The 17,605-nt window shown below is 39.9% G+C and overlaps 1 protein-coding gene across 2 annotated transcripts in view; it reads right to left on the bottom strand.

Annotated features, from left to right (window-relative positions):
* Positions 1 to 17,605, bottom strand: part of DGKH (diacylglycerol kinase eta) — a 170,019-nt gene that overhangs the window by 140,347 nt on the left and 12,067 nt on the right. The gene's annotated exons all lie outside the window — the stretch shown is intronic.

The following is a 17,605-nucleotide window of genomic DNA, read 5'->3' as shown; positions in this document are numbered from 1 at the left end:
ACCTTTCATGTTCACACAGAAGCCTCTTTGCAATGGGTGACCTCTATGCTGTGGGTAATTTAAGGACTGAAACATGAAAGGCACAAGTGATATCGGTGGAACCCAAAATACAGAACTGGGGGTGGGGGGGTGGAAGAGAAAGAAAAAAGGGAGGTGGATGCAATGACACAGATGACTTAAGTGCAAAACCACTGGAGTGAAGGATGGGGGAAAAAAAGCATGGAAGAAACATGAGGAGGTGGAAACACCGGAACCTTAACTGAATAAAAGCCCTGTGCCTCCCAAGGTCACCTCAACCAGTTGACACCTGACACTTTGACTTGTCTATACATCCTAAAAACTTCTACTAACATCTTTCACTAACACCTATATTTAAAAAAATCATTTTTCCTTGTCTAAAACAGCAGTTGATTAAAGCAATCTTATAATAAAGAAAAATCAGTTATTTATATTCCAGCATCAAAGAGCTGCACTTGCCTTTGTTCTCATTAAATGTGCCTCATCTACACATATTATCTATTTACTTACCTATAAGGGAAGTGAAACAGCTTAGGTGTTCATTAAAAGATGCATTTTCCCTGTTTTGCAAGCATCCTTTTTTTAATGCCCATCATACAGTGTGTACACTCCTGCAAGTCAGCTGAGCTCCTAAGTCTTGTGTAAATTCAATCCACCAATATACTTAGTGAATGAAAATACAATTCTCTTTCCCATGCTATTTTGATTCATACTTTCCATGAAGATATTAACAAAATCAATCATGAAACGCTTGACACTTTGTACTTCTACAGAGCAGTCTTAAACTGGTAGAACTGCCCTATTGAAAGTCACTTTCACGTAGTGGAAAAGGGCATGGGAAAGATTAGATCTGTGAGATTTGCCTTGAACAGTGAGTGAAATCATGACTGTGAGTATTCAGAGAGTTATTTGTGAGTGAATTGTTCTTGGTATCCAAATACACGGCTACCTTATTCAGGTTCTTATTTAACCTGCTCTTCTAAGGTAATTAATACAGCATTTCACCAGGAGACCTAAATGCGAGGTAGGACTTGGTAACTCCCTCCCTACCAAGCACTAACACAGTCATCTTTTTGGGAGCAGAGCAGATCACCTCCAACTACCTGGAGAAATTATGTGTATTACAGCAGAAGAGAATGAATGCACCCCAGAATGTCTAATGCACACCCAAAAACTAAATTGCTGGGAAAAGGGAGGAGAAGGAAAGCAGTACTATCCTGTAGAAGCCTCTGGCATTAACAGCAAACTGCTCCATCAGGCTCCGTGTTAGCAAGTCCCATTGCTGACTGATTGTCACGTGGATAAAGTAAAATCTGACCAGATAATGGAAAGTGATAAAAAAGGGACGCCCAAAACATGAGGGGGAAATGTGATGAATTGCTTTGGAGAAGCACCCTTTTTCTTTGCACCTGCTATAGGGGGAGTTTGGGTGACAAGGTCGATGACTAACCTTGGTATCAGTGAAACAAAGTGACATGAATCCCACCTTACCTGCTCCTTTCAGAGGTTATAAAAAAAGTTACTATATTCACAATACAAAAGCTAAATTTCCCTCTATTATCCTGTTAGCTGTATGTATTGCACAATTTTTATGTAAAACAATTTGGTTCAGCAAAGTAGTTAATTTTTCATATAGCTTTTCTGACAATCTATTTTCACCTCAAAAGGCACTATGGTTTTATATTCAGACTGATGGTTAGAAGCATTTCAGATGACAGATATCATCTATATTTATTTGTCTCATAAAGCAGTTTCTTGAAGGCAAAGCACAATAAAAGGAGTATGAATTCTCTAACGAAAGAGGTATTCATATTTGTAATTCTGAAACTGTAAGAATTTAAAATTAATTATTCAAAGATTGCTTGAGAAATGTTGCATGGACACAATAAGTGGACGATGCAAACCTAAGTGGCAAGAAGATCTAGCTAGAAAATTATATCAATATCAAAACCCAAAGATCCCTTTCCTTCAAAAAACCACATAGTATCGACTCTTTTTTCATATTGTCTGTAACAAAACAGATGAAGATCAGTCCATTATTACCAGACACTTTTCCAGATACATCTGCTGTACCTCAACTCTGAAGTTTATTAGTTCATGACTTTATTAGAGAAGCCTAGAAGTAACCAGGTAAATGGGACGTAGTTCATTAGCAGCTCTGAACAGAATACACACTAATTCAGTGTTGCACCATGTAAAGTGAATGGTATTAGGGAAAGCAATTTTAGATAATGAAATTTTAAATACTTTATATTCTATTAAGTTGCTTCCAGACTCCATTGGACAAAAGACAGACAGACAGAATCAGCTACAGAGTTAATTATCCCTCTTTTAGATCTTTCTAGTGAAATAGCCTGTTCTACTGATAAATTGATTCACCAACCTAATACTGAGGTTATAAATGAGAAGTTCATTGACCTGCTGAATTATGACCGCATACAGCTTTTTCTGAGAAAACTTATATTACCGGCTTTGATAAAATTGTTGGACCCAATAGCTACAAAGTGTAAAAAAAAAAATTTTAAAAAAATGTAGTGCGATCATTAAAAATATGCATCTTATTTCAAGATCATCCATGAGTTTTTATTGCCATCCAGTCCCTGCAACCATTGAGACGTTCACTGGGAAAAAATGCTAGGCGCTGCCAAGGTATATTGTTTATTGGCATAGAGACCAAGCGCTGAAATGAGTAGTTCCATCAGGTATGCATTCAGCATAAACCAAACATCACTCGCAATGAAATGATGTAACAAATGTAAAAGTGAAAAGAAAAAGAAGCTGTGAACGAGAAGCAAGCGCAGCACTCCCAATAACATGGGGATGGGAGGAGATTTCCAGGGCACTAACTCTGGGCACAGCAATAAAATACCGATCGCGGAGTCCACCACTGTTTCTTGCATCATTATTCTTTTTGACGCTGTCAAAGGTTGGCTGGCACTAACTCTGGGCACAGCAATAAAATACCGATTGCGGAGTCCACTGCTGTTTCTTGCATCATTATTTTTTTTGACGCTGTCAAAGGTTGGCTGGCACTTGATCTCGACAGGTGCCGGGATGCCACGGCTGATGCCAGTCCAGCCCTGCTGACTCACTGTGGCAGGTGCTGCCCATCAATTCCCACCCCTGCCCCCCCGAAAAAAGGGAAGGTGACCCCTCCAGCCATGCCACCCAGAAACAAAGAGAAACCTCAAGTGTTTGGCAGACACCCAGCCAACGTGCTGCATCCGAAGGTCTTTCTCCAAGGTCACCTACTTGAAAACTCATCAACAAGTTTCTGTACATCCTTTTCTTCTGGTTAAACACGTGCGATATGAAGACGTGTCTCTGGATGCACAAGCCCCACAGTAAAGAATTACTTCAGGAACTGAGCTTTCAGAAAGGATAGCCAGTTCTTACCCCGGTACAATAAAACATTCAATTCTGCCACCTTTGTTTGTAAAATCAAAGTTCTCTTAGAGGCAACTGTGCTCATGTAACAGAGGCAATCTTTTTTTAATTGGCTTTCCAATTAGTTGGCTTCCAAGGCTTTCCTCATTTCCTGCAAAGATAAAAGGGCCATATTCTCTATCATACCTAAGATTTCACTCAGAATAAGAACTTCCATTTACTTCATTCACTTAACTCCAGGAGATGCTGTTCCCAAGAAAGGATTAAAGCTTCAGGGTTTATATCACCGGGGCAGATCTACTGAGACTTTTTGCTGGGAGTCTGGGAGCTCAAAACAAAACAGAAACTGTCCCGACACCCTTCCCAGCAAGAAGTCTTTTGATCTTCCTCCCGTGGAGCAGTTCAGAAGCTTCGCCATGAGGCGGAGAAGACCTCTCTGTATTCCATGCCAAAAACCCACATACATTTGGCTACCTTTCCCCCTCCCAAGGGCTTCTATCCTGCCTCCAGCTTCTCTCACAAATCATCAGATAAGCCAGGCTTGTCCATGCCTTGACGGGAAAACAGTTCTTCCGTGTAATGGCTTTGTAATGGCCTCTCCAGACGTGCTGTTCTCTTTTGGAGAATGGTTTCTCTCTAGAAGGGGATCCAGGTGGTCCTTAGGGACTCCCGAGTTTGTCATAGCTGCTTCCTCTTGCCTGGGAATGGAAAAGCTTTTGATCTTAGCTTAAATAGTCATAAACTAAGGTTTGGTGCCATTAGCCAGCCGGCCTCCACCTTCTTTCCCTTTAGGTGGGCATAGCAAAAAGGCACCAAACCGCTCTGAACCCTGGAACTAATAGTTTATTATAACTTGTAATATACCTATAAACAGTGAAAATTCAGAACAGCCAAGTGAAATATTTAAAAGCTTTGAATACAAACCTCCCCCTAACTACCTACAGCCTTAGAGTCAAGTCTCTGCTTTGTAGACCAGCAGTTCTCAGTGCTTTCCTCAATTGAACACGTTCTTCAGGAGCCCCTCTGGGCTTCTAAGAAGCCTCTCTTTCCATCACTTCTATGGCTTGCCTGTTCTCCTGCAAATCCTCAAAAGCTAAAGGTACGAACTCCCCCTCCCTCCTATCTCCTGGCCAGAGAGCAAGAGGCAAAAAATGGTAAGCAAGCTGTCTTCTGCCCTATTTCCCACACTCCCCTTCACCTGAAGGAAAAAGAGACAACATTTGTACAGATAACAATGAATAAATCAATTTAAATACTTCTACCATCTGTCACAGTGTTTCTTGTTTCCTAAAGCAACGAATGATCTGAAAATCTGGTATGAGGTACAGTTGGCTCTTCTTGGAGGTCAAGAAACTACTAGTGAGAACAGAGTAGAGAGAGTACGCAGAAGAGGTGTTAAAACGGATGTTAGGTCTCCCAAAGCAATGTCTTGTACCTTCACTTTCACAGTGATCAAAATCACAGCTACTAAGAAATCACTGCTTTTTGGCAGCCTATATATTAGCAGGATATGTATACTGGCCTCGCCCTTGAATTCAGATTTCTGTTTAAGAGAAAATAAAGTTACCCAGGTCCTTTGTTTTATTCTCCAACTTCTGCTCTGTTCATGATAAGAGACTGCTTTAAACACCATCAGATTTTCAAGAGCATTCAGCATCCACAACTCCCATTTAGGCATGTAAATAAGTCAATCTGGATTTGCTGGATGCTGAGTGCTCTTGAACAGCTGCCCTATCTACTACTTCTGTACCACTTCACCTACCACTCACTGGATTTAAAGATGACATTGATAGACAGTGCACTACTCAGCAGTAACTTTGATCGTTAGGCACACAGGGAGAACGGTTCTGTCATGGTACAAAAATGCGCTTCATACTGATACAATCTTCCTCACATCTCTGAACTTAAGTGTTTAAATTACATATTTCAACTTTCGTCAACAACGAAAATAAAACCAACTTCCCGAGTACCCTCATTTCTCAAACACTTGCACAATTCATCCTAGGTTGCAGCACGGTGATCATGGAACAGAGACTTGTTCTTCTCTCAGTACACATGGATATGTGTGTTTTAATTTTGCTTGTTTGATACTTTCTTGATACTAAAACACTTGGGAGAGGCTATTATCAAATGGCTGAAGGGAATATGCCATGATTAAAATTGCAGAGCTTTTGCTTCCAGGCCTTTCATTAGGAAGGTAAGAATTCATACTCTTCTGAAAACTAAAGAGGAGGCATGGACATTCCCAGTTGTTGTCATGGATACAGAGCGGAGAAAAATGTCATTGTACCCCTGCAGATAAACGCATGTGCCAACTGCTTGGAATACGCGGTGGTAAAACCACTGCACATATTAAAAATTCTCACATGGCCATCAGGTTCCTCTCAAAATGAGCACTAAATAAAAAATAATTTTTAAAAAAAGTTATTTTTAAACATAAAGGTTATGGCATGAAGGAAGAAAAGGCTAGGCGGTTTAAAAAAAATGTTGGCACTTTCATAGTTCATGATGTCATGGAGGAAAAAATATTATGGAACAATAGTATGAGTAAAGGATCAAGTGTCAGCCCAACTTCGAGTTATCTGGATTTTGTCAGTGTGTGTTATAACAGTATTGTTAACTACAATAACTGTATTTCTTAGGTCAATGGATGATTAAAAAAACCAAACAAATAAAAAAATAAAAGCAACAAACACATACTGGAAAATTTTGAACTGGAGAAGCTCTGATCCTGATTAGACCATCTCATAGCACTGGCATTTTCACTTCAACTCGGGCACTTTGAACATCTTTCTGCTTCAGCTTTACATTAACTACTTACTGGGGACACAGACCACAACAAAATGAAGAGGTTGAAAACAGGAGACTGTTCTTCCTCATACCACTGACCTAGGTCCTTGAACGAAATAAAGCAATTACCAGGATGCTCCTTGAGTTTTGCTACACACTGGTTAACAGTATTTCATTGCACCATGCAGGTGGGGAAAAAGCAAATAATGTCCCTACAGAGAGCAGGCAAGGTTTTGGATTCTCCTCTCCTGGTAAAGTGGAAGCACACGACTCCCTCTCCCTCCTTCCGCAATCCTTCAGATACTGTGCTCTTAAATAAGCACGGAAAGAAGCAAAAGCAGGCTGCTGAGGGGCTGTTGTTACCTTGAGAGAGTGAAGCATGGAGGGCATGAAGACAAGCAAGACAAGACTGGCTCTCTGCATGCAAAAAGAGGCCTTCAGCAGCATGGAAGAGATCATCCAAAACCAAGGAGCTAATTCACCACTATGCAAAATCCAGAGAGATAAGGAAGCAGAACTGAGCACCCCGTTATAAATCTTTCCTCGTAAGTATTTTGGGACAGGCCTAAACAATACAATACCATGTTTTGCAGAGATATGTGAGCTATCGCTAAATGAAGCACATTGGAACTGGAAGCAAGATAACCACTTTAGCATGATGTAACACCCCAGCTAATTAGCTCCGTTAGGAACAAAGCCTGAGAGGGCTGCGCTGGATCCAGAAAGCAAGCAAGTTCGTTTAGGGCTAGCTAGGGCACCTCAGTACTGTCCTCCAGGGAGACACCCCCTCAATGTATCAGCTGAAGATGTAAAGCACGATACAATAAAAATAATTATCATTATCATCATCATAGGAAGAGGCACAGTTTCACTGGAAAAGTCATTGTGAAATAGATGCTGTAAAAAAGAAAGGTGAGAACATACAATTACACCCCAAAATGTTGGGGTTTTTACAAAAGCTGGAAGGGAATGCCTCTGTTTGACACAAAGCACGGATCCTGCCTTAGCACAGATTCCTACACTGCTGCTTTCACAACAGGTCACAATGTGTATCCCAGCCAAGAAAATAGTTGTTGATGGGCGTTCTGCCATATCTGATCATCACTATGGCCCAGCACCCTACCCTGGTGTCCACTGCAACACAAAAGCCCTTTGAAGCTATCCAGTTGTTTTAGAAAAGAAAAGCCACAAGAACAGAAAACGACTTTCAAGAGCTCACTCATGGGAGGCATCCCCCCTTCCTGCCACCGTAACCAACAGACCTCACAAGCGTCTGACATCACGGCTAAGTGGTATGCAATTTGACTACAGAAAAAAAAAGGAAAAGGCATTTTAAACAAGCATTCAATAGATTCTGTAGTACCCATCTTGGCTTAGGAGTTGTAACTTTTTCCTCAGGAATTAAATGTTTTCAGAAGAATCCCCACGCTCATTTGGGAGGGGAAACAAAAAAGAAGAAAAAAAAAAAAACAAACAACCTCTGGCCTTTCTAGTTTGACAGATAAGCTTTAAAATATAAGTTCATGTCGTAAGTACAGATAATTAAGGCATGAGAGTGCACATTTCAGAACACATATGCCTTGCAAAATGAAAATTTCATAATAGTTATAAAAGGGCTTCCAGTACCTGTATTCGCATCCCAGCCCTTTGATCCCACTAGCCTAGTACACCTTCCACATTTGTGTAGCAGACAATTAGGGAAATAAATGTTTTTGAATTAAAATAAGTTCTTATCCTCAGAAGACATACAAGGCTTAGAACATCATCATTTCACTCCTGAAAGATGGAAAGGGTTAGCTGGATTTTTAAGACGACAGGCAGTCATGTTTTACTATTCGGACTCTGATAGCAGAAATTAAAAATATACTCTTAAATGAAATGACATCATGAATTCATGGGTAGGGGCCCACCTGAGGAGAAACAAGGAAAACAAAATATGGAGTGCCTCAGGAGCTACGGATTGCAGACAAATAACGAACAATTCCGTAGGCTGAACACTGCCCTCCAGGCAACATCTTCCATTTTAAGATCCACCCACAGAATTCAGTGTGTCCCGCAAGCATCACTAGCTTCCAGTAGGAAAGCCCTTACAAAGCCATTATGACAGGCAATACCTGATACGGTGCTAGGGACGGAACAGCCACAGGTCACCTCACCGACCAAAAAGTGCCCCATGATATTTCTAGGCACACACTTGCGGAAGCCAGCACAATCTACAGGCACTTAAACCCTGTTTCTTGTTTGCTATAAACCTCCTCAGTGTGATCTGCTTACTATGAATGCAGAAGGTTAGGTGTGTACTACACGTAGCGCACAAAGCACTAAGATCACACACGCTCTCTCTCCTACTCCAGAGATACTCCTTATTTCTTTACATCTGGGTCTCAGTGCAGAGCAGGAGCTTACACATAAGTGGATCAAGTACTCCATCCTTCCTTGCTGATGTACTGAACACTCTCTCCTCCACCGAGCCTTCATTTAAGCCTGTTGGCTGTGACAACACATGGAAGACACCCTAGAAGCTACAACAGTTCTATCTGTTGGCAATATTATGCTCACATCCAGGCAAAAAAAAAAAAAAAAAAAGGAAAAAAAGGCATAGAGGTCACTGAAAGAGACAGTCAAGCTAAGCATTCACTAAAAGAGACAGTCAAGCTAAGCATTCACTGGGATGTGCAGTTCCAGATCTCCAAAACATTGCCCAAAAAGCTGTTCCCAAGTTACTTTGCTGTTTGCAAACAATCCTCTACCTCTGCTTTGATCTAGCTTCAGAAGGAAGCTGTCCCACACATTACACTCCATTTAAACTGCCCCGATGAAATGTCCTGGCTGCCCTCTCCATCCTTCACTCTCTTCCACAGAAGCTTTTAGGAACACTAAGCGTATCCATCCCCCTTATCCAAATTCCAGGATGCTGACATTTCAAATTGTCCTCTTTTCAATGCAACTCGTGAAAATAACAAAGAAGATAAAAACCTCCCACCAATGCTCAGGCAGCTGGTTGCCTATATGCACCGAACCCGGCACAGGTTGCCAAGAGACTGCAATGATGAGCAGCATTTATTCTTGAATACTCTCAAATGGGCTTTCACTATATATTAACTCTGAGCAATAAAACATCAAGATCACATTCTTGTTTCGGTTTAGGATTAGTTTTTATAGCCGATATATAAAAGGAGATAGTTGTAATAGACATGCTATGATGTTCTTAACTGGAACTATATAAACAGTGCTTCTATAATAGGCGCTACTCTGAACTTTGTCACGGAACTGCCTGAACTTCAGGCTTCACGTCTGGCAATGCTTTTCCTGAATTTTAAACCTGAAAGAAACATCTGTAAAGATGGGAATAACCAAGCTATACACAATGATTAAGAAAAAATAAATAAATAAATAATCTGAGAATAAGTAATTTTCAGAGAGCATGTATATAAATTCCCCCTATAAGCTCCATTCCCTAGGGTAAAAATTAAGTGCAGATTCAGGCAAATTTAGGAGGCTCTAAAGAACAGCGAAACTCAGCCTATTATACCACTTAATAAGATACTGCTAGTGATTTTCAACCTTTCCATCTAAAAATAAGGTAATTTTGCAATTAAAACAAAAGACACTATTAAACCTTAACTGTCAGAACATTTTTCCTTATTTATACCTTTCAGATGAATAATAATTTTATACACTGTGTAGCCACCCTGAGAACAAAAGTTCTGTTACATGTGTTTCTAAGACAGCAGCACTACAGCCTTGCACACATTCTTAGGTATTCATCATTGATCAAATTTTTCAAGCACAATTCAGCTCTACCAACCATTTTTTCCTGTGGATACTACATATTATTTTTATCATACAGCTTAGTATAAATTTATTTTTGTGTAAGTTACATTACATACCTCCCCAATGAAAGAAACATACACAAGTGTTTCTCTGTACACTGCAAAATTCTGCACACATCAACAATCAGAGGTTTAGTACTACATAACACCTTGGAGAGAAGAGTTGGAATCAGTATTTCTCTATCGCCACATGCTGTGGTAAAACTGATTAGTGGTATTAGCAACAACTGACAAAGTTTAAGTGGTCCAAGGCCAAGTAAAAGGGAAGATCAAGCTTTGGCTCAAATGAGAGACCTACAGTCTTCAACTAAACTGCATAGTTTGAGAAGTTTTATAATCACTTCCATGACAAATAATTTACCAGACAGAAAGCGTTAAAAGTATATTCAGGCCATGAAGGGTCAAGAAATCTATATCTTATCAAGTCCTTGTGCCAAGCGTTTCTTTGCTGCGTTCACATGGGTCCTATTCGGTACCATGCTGATGACCTCTGAGTCATCTGTCACCACCCGCAAGAGGTGCAGAATCACCTCCAGTGACGTGGGAAGATCGGTGAAGATGGCGCAGCACTATCCAGACACCTTCAACTGCATCTTGACCAACTGCACCTCAGTCAAACCCTAGGTCATCAAACGTGATGCAGAATGACATCAGAAACAAAAGAAAACATGGAAATAATTTAAGTTCTTGCAATTTCCTTTTGTAAGAAATTTTAGTTTACTTTAGTTCCCAATTCCCCTGAGCACCTCTTAAAATTCTAGCTTTCAAATTTTAACTAACGCAGCATACAAACAGACTTCTGGCAAATAAATCACAGCTATAGTAGGGAGACTACTTGAAATAGCAATCAATCCAGGGAGGTGTAATTTAGAGAGAGGAGAAAGACTTTAGACCTTGATAAGGTATGACATGATTCCATGCCATTGATCTGTAATCACATAGCTTTATCTGTAATGCAAACAAAAAGTTATTTAGAATACTGCTAATTAGGTAGAATAAGTGTACACTGGCACACTGCTGAACCTATAAATAGACAGCAACCACACCATTTCACTCCTGCACCATGTTCTAAGGTATGGGAGGGAGGGAGAAGAAAGGCACTTTCGTTTTTTTAAGACCTTTCTTAAAGTTGCACCAATGAAAAGAAGTACTTTTTTTGCTTCTGAAGATATTTAACCAGGCCTTTAAATACTGACAAATCTTCCTCAGCAGACACAGGTTATCCTTGACACCTGTGTAAAAAGAAGAAACAGAATACTTAATTTGAAGTAAATCAGGATCCATATTCTAGCGATCTGTAAGACATTCGGAGAGACACAGCTCTGGGCAACCCGATGTTGCTCAGAAAACGTCCCTCCTCTGTGCACGGGTGTGGGAACAGATGACCTCCCAAAGTCTCTTCCAACCCAAATTACTATTATGATTCTGTAATAACCCCCATAAATATATTTTTTCTAGAAAAAGTCCCTCTCTATAACCTCGCACACCTACACACGGTAATTTAAACTGTGGATTAGCTATAAATAACCTTGGTGTATATTTCAAAGAAAAGGTATAATCATCCTTAGCATAAAATTCAGGAGAAGCTCGTTTGCCTCTTGCCCTGGCTGTGACTTTTTTTTTTTTAAAACTCAAATAGAAAAACATGAGATTTTCCAGTCATTTCCAGCTCCTCACTGTGAGGCAGCCTCCCAGGGACACAGGTTTATCATGAGCTCAAAGGGTAATTTGAAATAGGAGCCCTTTGTAAAACTGTTGGCAGTGGATCCCTGGCTGACGAAGGGTGGGGAAGGAGTAGAACCTGTGATGTTAACTCCTTTTATCTCTTCCTCAGTGGTGCACACAGTGACTAAGTGAAAAACTGATTTTTTTTCCCTAATTTTTTTTCACCCTAAACAGTGTAAGCAAAAAAAATAAATTTCAGTATTGTTTCACATGCACACACACGTGCACAGAATTACTGGTCTCTTTATGCAAGAAATAAGATCATCTGAAGTGTAGATATAATCAGAACTATGGACAAATGCAAAAGCCTAAAGAAACCGGAATAAAGATTATGTATTCTTTTTACAAAAAAAAAAAAAAAAAAAAAAAAGCTATTCACTGTGGTTGCATTTACCTGGCAACACCAGGTAACATGAGATAATACACAAAAGCACTGATGGGTTTTTAAGCATACAGCTTGACATTGCCAGCACATTTAATGGCTTGATTTTGACAAGAGCTCGTGAGAAGTTCTGTACTTATTAGGATCTTCTTTTCCTTTGAAATGCTGAAGAAGCAGCAGAACAGAGTTTTGCGATGCAGCATCAGGGGCACAGATAGAAATCTGTCAACCCTCAGAAGCCCAGACTATTTATTTTTTTAATGCAGGTAAGGGAAAAAGCTTGTCATCTGCTAGACAGGATATAAGCACAGACCCTAACCTGTGTAATTGTCTTTGAATTTTTGAAAGCTTATTTGCCAGCGGATTGGGGAAGGTTGGAGACCACCAGCCTAAGCAGTGAAGTGTCTGATGTATAAATTTTATCTTGCCTCCACATAGTTTTGAGGCACACTGACCAAAATGTTATCTCTACAAAATGTTAACCAGTGGACTCAGTACAGGTAAAAGTCCTTTCTTTGCTTCCTAAGGCTTGCCTGCTTCCAGAACCAGGCAAGAAGCGCAAACAAACATGTATTAGCCCAGCATTCATTCATAACCAAAAAAACCCAAGATGCAGTCAACTGAGCTACATGAAGAAGTTCTCTTAAATTCTGTTTTCCCCCTACGAAAGCATTATCACGCAGACCTCCAGGATATATGTGAAGTTTGTTTAAACAAGTTCACTCACTCAGGGGAAAGAAAGTTTAACATCAGATAGATGCCTCTGAAGATTATTCCTGTTTATTTTGTCTGTAATGAGAAGCTGTGTAAATGATAAGAATATTTTTTATTTCCTTAAAAGCTCTGGTTTAATCAGAAATGTTGGCTCTTCATCTCACACCCAAGTAACCCACTCACACTAGCTCCCTGTTGCAGACCTGCATCCTCTCAGCATTCTTCCCAGGCAGAATCCATGTATTACAAATATATCAAGTAATATGCAATAGAAAGAATTACTGTTTAGCCATGAACACCAACATATTCTTCCAGTGATGGGATCTTTGACTCACCAAACCCCCTTTTACCCTTTGTTCTCTCTTTTTTTTTTCCTATTTTAACAGACCTCTGAGACTGAGGCCAATCAATGTTTAGCGATAGAGTAACTCATGTGAAGCTGCCCGAGATACCAGGCAAAAAATGACAATAATTGCTGAAAAAAATCCGCAAAAAGGGTGCATTAGTTTTCAAGTCAATAGCTCCCCAGTAAACCATCTGCTCCCAAGATTAATCAGTACCACTGAAGGAGGAGGCAGCGCAGAGAGAAACTACCCAGAGGAGCAACCTCATCAATCTGCACCCTCTCTAAGACTCCATGCCCAGCAAACTTTTTGGTCTTGGGCAGTTCCTCTCTTTATTGGGATTATTGGAAGAAACCTTGCAGAAGGAACAGGCTGAAAGGAAAATGGATGTCACCCTTTCTCTGTTCAAATTCCTGAAGAAACCGTGACAGCAGCAGGCAGGAAAGGAGGGAGAGTACAAGAAGCAAAAGGTCTCTATGGGAGCATTACAACAAACACAGAAGTATGTGCCCATCCTCACCATCAACAGAGTGTGCACACAGGGAGGGAAGAAGTCTCTGCCCGACGGGTGGCAAGGACTGCTGGTTAGCCACGGTGACCTTTTCCGACATCCTTAGCTGAACCAGAGCAAGCCACCCTTCTCAGCAAGAGCTGGGAAGATACCGACCTCCCTCTTGCTCTGGAGCATCACAGTGGCAATAAGGACTACAAGCTGTGAAACTGAAGCCAGTCAAACTCGGTTGCTAAATTTAAGCAATCACACAACAGGACATAACTGACCAGAGCAGCATGACAGCCCTTTAGATCCACTTAAATCTCCACAGGCATGAAAAACCTCGGCAGATCTTCCCAGCACGAAACTATGCCAGAAGTGCAAAACGACACCAAGGGCACGGCCGGCTCTCCTCAGCAAGCACGTCTAGAAAGACCCTGGCATGGGCTGGACACGCATCCTCCCAGCGGCTGCCCACAGAGGGGCTCGTCTTGCTTCCCACCCAGCAAATACATAGGGAGATTCATCACCCACAAGCTACTATTCAGCTTCAAAACCCTATTAAGGTTGCTAAGTGACAATAACGTAGCAAGATCTCATACCGTTTGCAAACCCCAAACATTTGAAGGCAAGGAAATGAATGGTTCAGATCTTCATAAATCTCACGCCACCCATCTAATAAACAAATAAATTCTCATCAAGTGTAAAACCTTGCCGAATTCATTACAATAACGTTAGCTCTCCCAGGAGTATAGCTCAGGTTTTTGTTATCATGCTTTCAGTATCTAAGTGGTGAAATATTCTTAAACGGGAACATTAATCAAATGAAAAACTTAGCTGGGAGAAAAAAATTATTTGCTCTTTCTTCATAATTGTGCAATATATCAGGGTAATTCCTACATGGTAAAAGTTTTATAAGTCAACTACGTTCTGACTTCATGTACAAAAGTTTTATGGCCCACATCCAACAAGCACTTAAGCACCGGCTTAATTTTAAGAAGTAATTAATCATATAAAAGTGTACAGGACAACTGAAGTGTTTCAGTATGTGCTTAAATGCTTTACTAGAATAAATCTCTTATTTCATTTTAAATAGCATCTAATGCAGTGATCTTATTTTTAGCATATCAATGAAATAATATTTATTTTGGGTCAGCATTAAGCTTGTTTGCTGTGATAAATGTAATGTTTACATTAAGAAAGAATGAGGTTTCTTTTTATTATCATGTGGAGGATGTAAGTTACAGATACCCTCAAGCTAGGCTTTTTTTTTTTTTTTTTACCATTGCTAGCAAATTGGGAGTTGTGGCTTGAGCTTAGTATAATAGAGTTACAGTTATTGCACTGTTATTTAGTAGCCTGTTCTTAGGGTTTTAAAAAAAGATGTTGGAGAACACAACTTACTTTTTGGAGGCAGGAGGAGAAAGGCTAAAACAGTAATGTAAGGCGGCGACAAATACAAAGGTGAAAGAGTTATCTCTCTCCATAAAAGACAAAGTCCAGGTACCAAAGTATCAAACTGAAAAAAACTGAACAAAGCTAGCCGTGCTGTCAATAACTTTATAACATCACATCCACCTACCTTACAAATAATTATAAAGAATCTCAAAAACCTAATGGCCAACCAGAACAAAATATTGGTCTTGTGGTTCCTCTACAAGTGAACTACTGAACCACCTTCATAAGACACCAAACTGTGTCTCAGTTATCCCTATCAAAGGAAGGCATCCAAAACATGAGAATGACTACAGAACCATTCTTTTATACCCAAACCTCCGTATTCTGAGCTCCAGTGAATCCACACACAAACACACAACACTTCACATTACCTTCTTGCTGCGCTTAGATTTTGAGGTCTCCAGACTATGTATGGTGTTCTACTCTGGTAAGGTGATCCCTTACCAGAAGCATCGCTGGTCATAGTTCAAAGAAAATGAGAGTAACACTGTTTAAATTAAAAACAAAAAAACCAACAACAACAACAAACCCAAACCAAAACAAAAAACCTTAGCCTTTTGGAGCTTTCCAGAGCAAGAATATTGGTGTAAGCTGCCTTTTATCATCTTCAGTAAGTCAAGAGGATTCAAAACTTCCCTTCACATAAAGGCTTTGTGATAGCCAGACAGACTATTCTTGTGATCACTACTTCAATTACAAAATCACTGTAATTCTACATATTCTGCTATAGATATCCAAACTAACTCAGCTAGTCCAGCTAGTCATACAGTAGTCTTGCATCTTGGATTCTGATGTAACTGCTGGAAACAATTCAAAATGTCCACAAATTATTTATATAGCCTTACATGGATAAAGACACATCTATAGAATAGTTTTTTCTCGGGCCCTGGCATGGCTGTTATGTGTCTTCAGAACTGCACGCAAGAAGTTCACAAGATATAAGACATCTTGGAAGGGGACTCCCAGTTTTATTTATTCTTGAATTAGTCTCCACTTCTTAAAACTAGAAACGCTCTCTAAACTACACAACAAGCTCAATGTGTTTCACCTGATCTCTTTGGCAGAAAGGCATTCCCCAGCTCCTTGGAACAAAACACAAAACAATCAAAATCTCTTATATTAAAGATGAGAGTGTGATTATCTTGTCTTTTTTCACATTCACAGCTCACCAGCTGGCTGGGGAGGTGAAGTATAATTCACATTATTTTTCAGTACAAAATAGCATTAAAATTTATTTCTAGAATCCTTAAAGGACTAACAAGACCAAAAGCAACATTTTCTTTGAAGACATGCTTGCAAATATCTACTAAAAACTTTACAAGCTCCTCCTTCCTGGTACTTAGCTAGCAATTTAAGCTTTGCCAATACATGCATCACTAAAATGCCTTAGCAGATTTCGTTTCAGTTTTACACAAACATGTGTCAGGATTTGGAGTGGTAATGACCACTGTGCCTTAAATAGTGTAACTCTTTCCATTCTAAGCCTGCTCGCTTCTACATAGCGCGTTCAGTCATTTTTAACTTCCCAAAACTATCATGTCTCTGTCTGAAATCTTCCATTAACGGATCATTTTTTGAAAGCTTATATAGAGATACAGCAGGTATGAGAAGCACTAAATATCATGCACCCTTTCACGCTAAAAACTGGCTTGCTTCGTTTGGGCCTACTCTAGAACTGAGTAATATGTATATGAAACCTTAAATATATTACTCTGTGCATGAATACATGTGGCTGCATGTATCAGGAGCATACACTGATGAACTGATTCTGAATATTTCACTTAAAAATTAGGTTAAAGACCCCATGATACAAGGAGGGAATCAAATTTGCCAGACATTTTACAACAGTTGTGAAAAAACATTGATGAAACATTTTACGAAGGATGGATACACAGTGCATGCACTGAACAACTAATTTAACTGCAGAGCAAAAATGATGAAAAATACAAACACTGCAGACAGATATCCTGCGGCACCCTTCAATCTTTTCTGTAGGCACTGCCAGGTGCCAAGAACTTGAGGACGATTTCTACGCGCTTGGTCACTTCAGTTCTGTCCCACACTGTGTAAACACAATGATAAAGTTTAGTGACACTATATGTGTTACTGTCATTGCAAAATTGCAAATTGCAATGCATTTTGAAGCTGTGCAGATTCAGACAATCCTAATGCACATACACTTTCCCCAATGGGGTTAAATTTGCTACTGTGGCATTCTCCTGAGAACTTCTGGTACATAAAAATCATGTTTCCTTAACTAGAAAGGAATCAACTGCTACTTAGCTGAGTAAATCAGGAACCGTCAAAGCTAGAAAAAGCAGATTACATTGCAGAGTGTGATGTTCACGAGGTCTCATGCCGGTATCAACCACAGCACTTTACACTTAGGTGAATTAACAAGCTATAGTAATCGGAGAGAAATGTATACCAGAAACAAACAGGAAGTGACTACTGGGACTTG

Source organism: Grus americana, chromosome 1 (genome assembly GCF_028858705.1).
Source record: "Grus americana isolate bGruAme1 chromosome 1, bGruAme1.mat, whole genome shotgun sequence".
NCBI classification, from domain to species: Eukaryota; Metazoa; Chordata; class Aves; order Gruiformes; family Gruidae; genus Grus; species Grus americana.
This window is presented reverse-complemented; position numbering and strand designations above follow the sequence as displayed.